Source organism: Zalophus californianus, chromosome X (genome assembly GCF_009762305.2).
Source record: "Zalophus californianus isolate mZalCal1 chromosome X, mZalCal1.pri.v2, whole genome shotgun sequence".
Taxonomy (NCBI): Eukaryota; Metazoa; Chordata; class Mammalia; order Carnivora; family Otariidae; genus Zalophus; species Zalophus californianus.
Window position 1 is genome coordinate 12,329,192 of NC_045612.1, and position 12,168 is coordinate 12,341,359.

General features: G+C 42.5%; 1 long non-coding RNA gene across 1 annotated transcript; it reads left to right on the forward strand.

Annotated features, from left to right (window-relative positions):
• The first annotated feature begins 8,193 nt into the window (after nt 1–8,193).
• On the forward strand, nt 8,194–11,377 carry LOC113930263. The gene is made up of 3 exons (XR_003522499.1): nt 8,194–8,379; nt 8,514–8,591; nt 11,191–11,377. It is a non-coding gene; the product is annotated as an uncharacterized LOC113930263 (long non-coding RNA).
• The last annotated feature ends 791 nt before the right edge of the window (nt 11,378–12,168 follow it).

A 12,168-nucleotide genomic window follows, 5' to 3' on the forward strand; every position in this document is an offset into this window, starting at 1 on the left:
TCATGAGTGTTCTGTAGTTCCTAGAGTATAGATCCTTTACCCCTTTGGTTATGCTTATTCCAGGGTATCTTATGGTTTTCGGTGCTATTGTAAATGGAATTGTTTCTCTAATTTCTCTTTCTACAGTTGCATTGGTAGTGTATAAGAAAGCAACTGATTTCTGTGCATTGATTTTGTATCCTGCCACATTACTGAATTGCTGTATGAGTTCTAGTAATTTGGGGGTGGAGTCTCTTGGGTTTTCCACATAAAGGATCATGTTGTCTGCGAAAAGAGAGAGTTTGACTTCTTCTTTGCCAATTTGAATACCTTTTATTTCTTTTTGTTTTCTGATTGCTGTTGCTAGGACTTCTGGTACTACATTGAACAATAGTGGCGAGAGGGGGCATCCTTGGCGTGTTCCTGATCTTAAGGGAAAGGCTCTCAGCTTTTCCCCGTTGAGGATGATATTTGCTATGGGTTTTTCACAGATGGATTTTATGAACTTGAGGAATGTTCCCTCTATCCCTATACTCTGAAGAGTTTTAATAAGGAAAGGATGTTGTATTTTGTCAAATGCTTTTTCTGCATCAATTGAGAGGACCATATGGTTCTTCTCCCTCCTCTTATTAATGTGTTCTATCACATTGATTGATTTGCGAATGTTGAACCACCCTTGCATCCCGGGGATAAATCCCACTTGGTCGTGGTGGATGATCCTTTTAATGTATTGTTGGATCCTATTAGCTAGGCTTTTGTTGAGGATTTTGGAATCCGAATTCATCAAGGATGTCGGTCTGAAATTCTCCTTTATGATAGGGTCTTTGCCTGGTTTGGGAATTAAGGTAATGCTGGCCTCATAGAATGAGTCTGGAAGCTTTCCTTCTGTTTCTATTTTTTGAAACAGTTTCAGGAGAATAGGTACTATTTCTTCTTTGAATGTTAGGTAGAATTCCCCCAGGGAATCCATCAGGCCCTGGACTCTTGTTTTTGGGGAGGTTTTTGATCACTGCTTCAGTCTCGTTACTGCTTATTGGCCTATTCAGGTTGTCAATTTCTTCCTGTTTCAGTCTTGGCGGTTCATAGGTTTCCAGGAAGGCCTCCATTTCATCCAGGTTGCTCAGTTTATTGGCATATAGTTGTTGATAATAATTTCTAACAATTGTTTCTATTTCCTTGGTGTTAGTCATGATCTCTCCCCTTTCATTCATAATTTTATTAATTGGGGTCCTTTCTCTTTTCTTTTGTTATCCAAGTCTGGCCAGTGGTTTGTCGATCTTATTAATTCTTTCAAAGAACCAACTTCTAGTTTCATTGACCTGATCTACTGTGTTTCTGGTTTCTCTAATTCATTGATCTCTGCTTTTATTTTAATTATTTCTTGTCTAATGCGTGGCTTAGGCATCGTTTGTTGCTTTTTCTCTAGTTCTTTAAGGTGTACAGTTAGTTGGTGAATTCGGGATTTTTCTATTTTTCTGAGTGAGGTTTGGATGGCTATGTATTTCCCCCTTAGGACCACCTTTGCCGTATCCCATAGGTTTTGGACCGATGTGTTTTCGTTCTCATTGATTTCCATGAATTGTTTAAGTTCTTCTTTGATTTCCTGGTTGACCCAAACATTCTTGAGCAGAGTGGTCTTTAGCTTCCAAGTGTCTGAATTTCTGACAATTTTTTTCTTGTGATTGAGTTCCAGTTTTAAAGCACTGTGGTCTGAGAATATGCAGGGAATAATCTCAATCTTTTGGTATCAGTGGAGACCTGATTTGTGACTCAGTATGTGGTCTATTCTGGAGAAAGTTCCATGTGCGCTCGAGAAGAATGAGTATTCTGTTGTTTTAGGGTGGAATGTTCTGTAAATATCTATGAGGTCCATCTGGTCCAGTGTATCATTCAAAGCTCGTCTTTCCTTGTTGATCTGCTTAGATGATCTGTCCACTGCTGAGAGTGGAGTATTGAGGTCTCCTACAATTAACGTATTGTTATCAATATGACTCTTTATTTTGGTTAACAGTTGGCTTATGCAGATGGCTGCTCCCATGTTGGGGGCATAGATATTTACAATTGTTAGATCTTCTTGTTGGAGAGACCCTTTAAGAATGATATAGTGTCCTTCTGTGTCTCTAATTACAGACTTTAGCTTAAAATCTAATTTGTCTGATATAAGAATTGCTACCCCAGCTTTCTTTTCAGGTCCGCTGGCATGGAAGATGGATCTCCATCCCTTCACTTTCAGTCTGGATGTATCTTTAGGTTCAAAATGAGTCTCTTGTAGGCAGCATATGGATGGGTTCTGTCTTTTTATCTAATCTGCAACCCTGTGCCGTTTTATGGGAGCATTTAGGCCATTCACGTTGAGAGTGATTATTGAAAGATATGAATTAATTGTCATCATGTTGCCTGTGAAGACATTGTTTTTGTAGATTGTCCCTGTAAATATCTGCTGTATATCACTCTTGGGGTCTTTCTCCTTTTATAGAACCCCCCTTAATATTTCGTGCAGGGCCGGCTTAGTGGTCACATATTCTTTCAGTTTCTGCAGGTCGTGGAAGCTCTGCATCTCTCCATCCATTCTGAATGACAGCCTTGCCGGATAAAGTATTCTTGGCCACAGGTTCTTCTCATTTAGTACCCTGAATATGTCTTGCCAGGCCTCTGGATAGGTCTGACGTTATTCTGATGTTCCTCCCTCTGTACGTAAGGAATCTCTTCCCCCTAACTGCCCTTAAGATGGTTTCCTTGGTTCAAAGATTTGCAAGTTTTACTATTACATGCCGGGGTGTTGGCCTGTTTTCCTTGATCTTGGGAGGGGGTCCTCTCGGCCTCTAGGACACGAATGTCTGTTTCATTCCCCAGATTAGGGAAGTTCTCAGCTACGATTTGCTCAAATACATCTTCTAGTCCTCTCTCTCTCTCCACTCCCTCCAGGATTCCAATTATTCTGACATTGGAACGCTTCATGGTGTCACTTATTTCTCTGATTCCATTTTCATGTTTTCTGAGTTGTTTTTCCCTGGCCTCCTCTTTTCCCTTTTTATCTATTATATTCTTCCAGGTCGCTTATTCGTTCTTCTGCCTCACTTACCCTAGCTGTTAGATTATCTAGATTGGATTGGATCTCATTGATAGCATTTTTAAGTTCTGCCAATTCAGCTTTCATTTCTGCCCTTAGAGACTCTATGTTGCCATTAATTGATTTCTCCATTCTAGCCATTGTCTTCACAATTGCTAGCCCGAATTCCATCTCCGACATCTTGGTTATATCTGCATCCATTTGTAAATCTGCAGCATAAGTCATAATCTCTGAGTCTTTTCTATTTTGGGGGCTCCTCCTCCTGGTCATTCTGTTGATGAGTGTTTGAGGGATTGTATAGAGTCCAAATTATTGACCAGAACCCAAGCAAAGATGCACCTGTTTTCTAGGGACCTTAGGGTTGCTGGCCTTTTGTTTTCCCAGCTTGTCTTCTGGGGTAGGGGCCTGTCGAGCTGTTACTCAGGCAACCCTGTTTGGGTGGAGTTGCCCTGCCCCCCCACCATGGTGGGGGATGGGCTTAGCGGGAATCAGTTTTGGGGGCTTTTGTTCTCTGGCAGCTTTCCCTGGTGGCTTTCCGCGTCTCTTCCAGGAGTCAGAGCAGAAGAGACCGTTTCCCACCCTCTGCCTCAGAGCAAAGAGACTGCAGTGTGTTCTTCAGTGAGCTCTCCAGGCCACACCGTCTGTTTCTGTCCGTGCTCCTATCAACTGCAGTGGCCTGGGTTGTGCGCCCCTCCGCAGCGCCCCCAGTCCTGCCTCCAGGTCGGGGCACGTCTCTGCCCTTTGTGCTTCTAAAACCGCCAGCCGCCCCCAGTTCGCACGCGCGACCCCGCGGCTCCGGGTTTCCGCCCCAGGGGCTGCCCTAAAGTCCTTTCCCCGCTGCTGCCGGTCTGCGCGTCTGTGCCCCGTCCCCAGCGCGTGAGGCTGTCGCTCACCGGCGGTGCAGGATCCCCACGGCCAGGCTCCCTCCTGCTGCCATTTATCCTCCGACATCTGCCCACGGAATCAGGGCTCCCGCTTCGTACCTCAAAACCAACCGCCTGTGGTATTCTGTTTGTAGAGATCCAGATCTTCTTACATCTCAGGCTGGTTTTGTGGGTGCTCAGAGTGGTCTGGTAGATATCGAGCTCAATTCCGGGGACCAGTTGGAATAGGGTCCCCTACTCCTCTGCCATCTTTCTAGAATCTCCTATGTTTTTAAATTATAATTTTGGCTACGGTGCTGAGAACAGACTATATCTTGGCAAGTTGTGAAAGCAGGGAGATCTGTGAAGAGTATCTTGCAAAAGTCAGGCAAAAGATATTGATGGCTCAATTCAAGTAGAAGCAGAAGGAGTGGTGAAAGTTCAAATTCAAGACATATTTTGGAGGCAGAGTCAACAGGGTGCTAGCATTGTGATAAGGGAAAATAAAATCTAGGTAAAGGAAAAAAGAAATGTAGGATGACTCTTAGTTATGGACGTAAGTAACTGGGTGAATGGCGGTGCCAGATCTTTGATGGGAAGATGGAGGAGGAAGAGATTTGAGAGAGGAAGGTATGAATCAAGAGCTCTCTTTTGGAAATACTGAATTTGAGATTCTTTTGGAGACATAAAAACTGGGGGCGGCTGGCGGTTTTAGAAGCACAAAGGACAGGAGAGGTGCAAACTAGAGCTATAAACTGGAAGTCATTGCCCTATAAATGATAATGAAAACCACGGGAGTATTTGAGGATACCTTGCACGCCTTGGGCAAGTCACTGCACCTCTCTGAACACCGGTATCTTCATCTATGAAAGGGAGTTGATACCTATTAATGTTTGCACCATATTGAGTTGTTGTAAAGATTAAAGAATACCGATGTAGCCTAGGATTGCTTAAACTATTTTTAGTAGCTGTGCTGTACGTACGTAAGTAGATCTGTGTTGAACTCAAATTTCCAGAGCTTTTTCATGATACCCTTCTGTTAAAACAGTTATCTTCCTCCATTTTGTACTAGTATAATTGATTTATTTCATCAGTCTATGATGATGCCTCTCCTCTATGCCACCAATGCCTCTCCTCCATCTCCAGCCTCAGTCTTAGGCCAGATCCTGCAGTCTCTCCTTTCCTACACGCCGCATGCTGCCATGAGGCACTGTCAGGTGTCTTGCCTATGGTCCCCCTACTCTGGCCGCAGAATGGACCACACTTCAGACAAATGCACTACAGTGGGCTCAGCCACAGCCTGGCCAAACACCAACAACCCAGGAGAGCTGGGCACATATCCAAACAATTCCAGACTATAATGCTTAATCTGCTCATAGCAATTTAATGAGGCACAGGTATGAATTAGTATTATCCTCCCATAGGACAGAAGGTGCAAAGATCATAGATATAAGAGTAATAGTGGCAAAAAGAGGGTGGGAGCCAGATGACAGAGACTGGAACAAGGAGAAAAGTAAGGAAACAGGAAGGAAGCAAGGCAAATAAGGAAAGAGTAGTGCTTAGGTCCAGCCATATGGACTTTAGTTCATGGGCAGGACTTCTGTTAAAGAAGAAGAACTTTTAGGAAAAAGGCAAAACCCTACTCCTGATGGTGGTGAAGCCAGGCCATGGATTCAGTCAGTAGCACAAAGAACAGATAGGAGCTCGGTTAAAATAGCTAAGATTTATGGTCAAAAGCCAGATTGTACTGAAGCTAGCAAGTGTTGCATACGGGTACAGAGGCCCTTCTAGTGCCCTCTCTGGGGGCCAGACTGGTCCGATTCTGGAATGCAGCTGAGACTGTTTGTGGGCGGTTGTAGCCCAACTGGAGAGAGTGAAGGAAAGGAAAATGCATAATTAATCTTACGGCAGAGAATTTACCCTGAAGGGAACACTTTCCTAGAAATGAGAGAAGTGCTTTGAAAGACAGAATGGATAAGCTGCATCGATCAGTTGAAAGATTATTGTAAGAGTTTCCTCATCAGTCACACAAAGAGGCCAGACCATATCAGGGCCATCAAAATCACTAGGAAAAATATTTTTCAAGTGCATATATGCAGTATCCCCCTAAGGACATGGAATTAATAGGTCTTGGGTGGTTGGTACCGGAGAATCTATATTTTAAAGTTCTCTACAGGATTAGGATGTATTGGCAGGTTCAGAGATAACTGGACTAGAAGATTCCCAACATATTATGATCTGCAGTGAGCTGTTGTATATATCACCTATACGGCATTACTTTGTCTCAAGCTTGTTTACTAGAGCCTTACCTCTGGGGCGCCTGGGTGGCTCAGTCGGTTAAGTGTCTGCCTTCAGCTCAGGTCATGATCTTGGGGTTCTGGGATTGAGCCCCGCGTAGGGCTCCCTGCTCAGCCAGGAGCCTGCTTCTCCCTCTCCCTCTACCTGCCACTCCCCCTGCTTGTGCTCTCTCTCTAACAAATAAAATCTTTTAAAAAAATAAAGCCTTGCTTCTAACTACAGAGGGATTATAAAATGGGATAATAGAATTAATGGCCCTCTAACCCATGCTTCTCTCTACCCCTCTGTCAATATCATTAATACAGAGCCATATCCTTGTAGGCAGGTAGGGCTAGCCAGCGAGGCCGGGGGCATGGCATATTAAAGCCAAGGGACGGACCAAGTCTAAGGGGAGCAAGGTGCTCACTGGACCTCGGAGGAATTTGGAGAAACTGAGTATGATGTTTAGTTAGCTTTATGTGTCAACTTGGCTAAGCCGCAGTGCCTAGTTATCTAATCAAATGTTACTCTAAGTGCTACTGTGCAGATATTTTGTAGATATGATTAACAATCAGTTTATTTTAAGTAAAAGAGATTATCCTCAACAAAGTGGGTGGGCCTCATCCAATCAGTTGAAAAGCCTTACAGCAAAACTGGGGCTTCTTTGAAGAAAAAATTACACCTGCGTAAGCCAATTCATAGATAGATAAGTACAGATATAGAAAATATATATGGGATATCTCCTATGTAGAGAGAAGATATACGTGTGTGTGTGTGTGTGTGTGTGTGTGTGTGTATGACATGTTTCTCTGGTAGAATCCTGACTTATGCACTGATTAAGTCAAAAGGGAACAAAGAGCAGGATCAGTCCAGGTCTAAAGGCAAACCATTGTGGAAGGAATGAGTCAGAGATGTAATTCTGAGAATTCAGGCCAGACACAGAGTTAGGGCCAAGGCCTCATGTAGGTCATTCACAGCCAGAGAATGAGGGGAAGAAGACAGGAATGGGGTGTTGGAGGAAGGGTCCAAAGACCTACTGGCTCACTTCCTTCTACATGGCCTGAAACTGCCTTGTACATAATGAGAACTTCTGGATGGGGCCAGGGTAAGGGCCAACAACCTTCTTGGGTGCCATCCACTTTTCATTTCCAGTTTCACATTTTGGGATTATCCAATTTGTTGCCACAAAATAAACTGGGAGGTAGCCACTTGGGTTTAGGTCTCTGAATAACACCTCAGAGGTTAGAAGTGCACAGTTGTTGATTTCCTATGCATGTAGATATTTCCATATATAATAGAAACAGCTAACATGTGTTCAGTGTCAGACACTGCTCTGTGAACTTTACATGGATTGTCTTATTTAACCATCACAATAACCATATGCAGGAAGTACTATTTTTATCCACATTTTATAGATGAGAAAACTGAGACTCAGAAAGCAAATAGCTAGCAGAAGGTCAACTAATAAGTGAGGGACCAGGACTGGAATCCAGGCATTTTTTTTTTTAAGATTTTATTTATTTATTTGACAGAGAGAGAGAGAGAGAGAGAGAGACAGTGAGAGAGGGAACAGAAGCAGGGGGAGTGGGAGAGGGAGAAGCAGGCTTCCCGTGGAGCAGGGAGCCCGATGTGGGGCTCGATCCCAGGACCCCGGGATCATGACCTGAGCCGAAGGCAGCCGCTTAACGACTGGGCCACCCAGGCGCCCCGAATCCAGGCATTTTGAGCATAGAATCCATCCTCTTGACATTCTACTCCCTCCTCTATTTGATTCTTGTGATGTGTGTCATCGTGAATTATCACGGCTACCTGTCTGCCTTCTGTTACTGAACTATAATCTCTCTCAGGACAGTCTAGTCTCATTACCCTATGAGGCCCTAGGCAACCCTGTAGGCCTGCCCCTTCGGTCTCCCAGGCACCCCATTGGCTGGCTTGATTCTATGAGGTAATACCATTATGGTGACAGGAGCTGACCTCACATTAGTAGTGGCTGTACTTCGGAATCCTGAAGGGAGCAGAGCACCTTTGATCAAAGGATAGAGAAAGGGCAGATAACTAGACCACAGTTAAACTTGTTCTGATAGAAGAATTAAAATATTTAAATGACAGAGAAAATGCTGAAGTTATTTTATTTTTTTATTTTTGTGTTTTTAGTGGAATGCCAACCTCATTTACACTTGTCTTATTCCGGTAAGTGAATATCAACTGGACAATAAGCTTAGAAAGTAACACTAGCCACTGGGGAAGTAAAATTGTATCTTGGGGTAATTACATTTTCCTGGTAAAAGTTTTCAAAACAGTAATTAGTCACATGTATTTTGCAGTACACGTAAAGCTCAACGGATTGATGAATAAAGCAAATGAAAACAATGACAACAGTGAATATACACCAAAATACTCAGGTAAATCAGTGCAATATTCACATCCAGTGGGATTAGAGTTATTTCAAAAGAAAATGAAGGTTAACTCTTCTTTTGTATGTTATGTGATTCTGTCTTTGCCTGTTTGTTGCTTATCAGCCTGGGTCATAAAATACAATAATTAGATGAGTATTTGCTCAGAAGTTAAATACTATAATCTTCTGTGTCTTTATGCTGAACATTCTCTTTAGGGGTTACTGCTTTCCTTTCTTTCTTGTTTTTTTTTTTTTTTTTTTTTGGTTGGCACACACAAAATCTTCATTCCTAACTTGCCCATATGAACGTGACTATAACTGTAAGTTGATGCACATGTTTTGGGAGTAGAGAATATTAGTCCAGACATAGATGATTTGCAAGGGTACAGCTTTTTAAAGTTATTTGTCTTTTGTTTTGCTTTGCTTTTTTTTGTTTGAATGCTAGTGACAATTCTGTTTATCTCAAAAGACAGGAATCAATACCCAAAAATCTGTACGATCTGAAGGTGAATATTGGTTGGAGATATGCAGCATGCAAAAATGATTCAATTTCTTACAAAGTAAATAATATCTACATGATATAATAACATTTAACTAGTGTTAGTCTTGACCCCTCCCTGAAACCGACTTTCTTATCTTCTGATGAAAAGTCTTCTTAATCTACAATAAAGCTGACCAGAAACCAAAAGGACTCTATCCTTACTGTTCCTTATTAATGATGGCAAATATTTGATGTGAATATTTGCAAATACCGTAAAATTATTCTACTAGATGTGGAGTAGATTCCATTAATTTCATTAACATTTAACATTTTAGCTACAGGAAAACATTTCCAGCTCCTTCTATGACTCCAAGTTATTTCCTAAGCTCCCTAAACCTATCTCTAACCTGTCACCTCCCTCAGATCTCCTTCCACAGCCTTCTAACTGGGAGCCCTGCCTCTTGCCCTTCCATACTACTCTCGGGACATCAGGGGAAGTTGAGGACCTGGGAGGGTGGGTGAGGACCCACAGTTATCGCCAAGGTCACTGCTGCATGACTGCAGAGGGCACCAATGTGGCCACCACTAGCATACATAGCACTTTTGTGCAAATTAGAGAAAGGTACCCTTTCAGGACAAATGGATTTGGGAAAAGGTGGCTGGGTTAACGAATGAGTCACACACACCCCTCCTCTTGTTGGACATTTAAGAAATGAGAACCCTCTCCGGGCTTACATAGCCCTGTGGGCTCCTGACATAGCAGACAGAACACAGGCTGATTTTCAAGCTTTACTGTCCACTCTCCCCCACTAGGTACCTTTGTGCTGCACACAAATTACACAACCACACACAGCAGTCCTAAGAGCAGCCCTTCTGGCTTGGCCTTCTCTCCTGAAACTCTAGAAGACCACTTGGTTCGGAGTACAAAGAGCCAGGAAGCCACCACTGTGCCTGCCAGTTTGCTCCCCTCCTGGAAGGTGTCCTTTCTCTTTCTCCTTTGCATACTCGGTAACTGCCGTCTACGAGCAAGCCACAGTGCTCCTCATCCATCATCATCCATCACAAACACACGGGCTTGTTCATCTTCCTAAAGCTCACACGTGAATGGTTCACCACTTGCCCGCTCCAAAACCTTTGTCTTCCCCACGCACCAAGCACAGAACTGGACTGGGTTATGGTCCTTATTCTGACACTTACTTGCTTTCTTCTGAGCTTAGACAAAACCAAACACCTCTTTTAAGATCTTTGCTACCCTGAGCTGCTGGGGGTCCCAGTGTAGGTTGAGTCATGGAAACAGAAAGTAGAATTGTTTGCCTCGTAAGATTGAGAGGTAGTTCCCTAGAAAAATCCAAATGTCTCTTGTAACTTTTGACTCGTAATCATATGAAAAGATGCTTACCTCGTGTATAATAAATATTAAAATTTAAAAGTACACCAAAATAAGAGTTTTCAAATATTATATTGAAAGAGATCAAAATGTTTGATAATATACTGTGTTGGCAAAGGAACAGGGGAACAGGTGAGCTCATATTTATAAGAGTAGAAATGGGTCCAACTTTTATAGAGGTAAATTGTATCTTTCAAAAGAAAAGAATGCATACTATTTTTGCCCCAGCGTTTAAATTCTAGCACTCGTTTCCTAAGAAATATACTAGTCCGTTTCCCTAGTCCGTTTCCTCTCCTGATCTAGAATCTTCACGCATTTTCCTCTCCTCTCAAATCCCTAGTATATTTTCCAACAGCCTCCCACTCAGCTGATGGTCTTGTTTTTTATTTTTTTTCTTTCACTAAGAGAGAGAACTTCCCCAGCTCCCACAGCTCCACCCCCGCTTCTACCTATCCTTTGCCTTCCCTCCTGTTGTCACAGATGAGCTAACCACGTTAAGGCCGAGCCTTCCACCCGTGCACAAAATTCTGTCCCCAACACATTATATCACTTCCATCAGCACATCTGCCATCATCCCCCTCCCTCAGTGCCCCCTATATGCCCCGTTTCCAGTAAACTTGTTGTCCCTTTATGATAAGGCTCCTCCAAAGTGCTGCTAAAACGTGATACATCATCTGTTGCTCTTGGGTTCAATGTATACCAACAGCAATTCCTGTGTTTTTTTTTTTTTTATTTCAGGTGGAATGAAAAATGAAAGTATTATCAAAGAGACAAAAACCCAGAGAGATGATGATATAGCATATGCTATACCAAAGCGATACATCAAATGGAATATAGGGAATACGGGTTTGTAAAATTCAATCCCAAAGTGCCCTGTAATCCCCTTTCATATGGCACTACACAACTTGAAACAATAAATGCATCATTTAATCAGAAAAGTATGGCTGCTGTTTTTTCAACCAAATTTGTAGCAAGTGTCATTCTGAGTCAGGAATTCAGATGCTCAACAATGCAGGAGAGAGGTGCTTTGACTAGGGACAGGAGGCAGATGAAATAAGGGAGCCAGGCATTAAGTGGGAATTTAATTTGTATTTGCTTACACTGACCGCAATGTAGTCTCCATTCTTTATTTGTTTAAAATGGTATTTTAAATTTTTATTTAAAATGCTCTCCCTCTCTCGAATAGGTAACATCCATCAATCAATCAAAATGGTATTTCTGATTTTTTTAGGTATATCTGATTTTTTCGTCTATTCCCCTGTGGGAATAACAATATGATTGACAAATACATCACTGATATACAAAGTTAAGACAAAATTCTGAGACGTTCTTCTTTTTTTAAGATTTATTCATTTGAGAGAGAGCACAAGCAGGCGGAAGGGCAGAAGGAGAGGGAGAGGCAGACTCCCTGCTGGGCGGAAAGCCCAATGCGGTCTGGATCCCAGGACCCTGGGATCCATGGCCCCAGTTGAACCCAGATGCTTAACTGACTGAGCCACAAAGGCGCTCCAACACTTTCTTCCTTTTAAGCAGTGGAACCACATAGACTAGCTCTCGCTGAAGTCATTTTAATTGTGTATGTAGCTAGCCACCTACCTTCCTCTGATAGTTGGACTGACTATTTTTTGCAACATATAAATGTATACTGAACAGTATACACTATTCAATAAGCAATTGCATATTAACTAAGGTGCTGCTTAGTGTCAACTAATGATG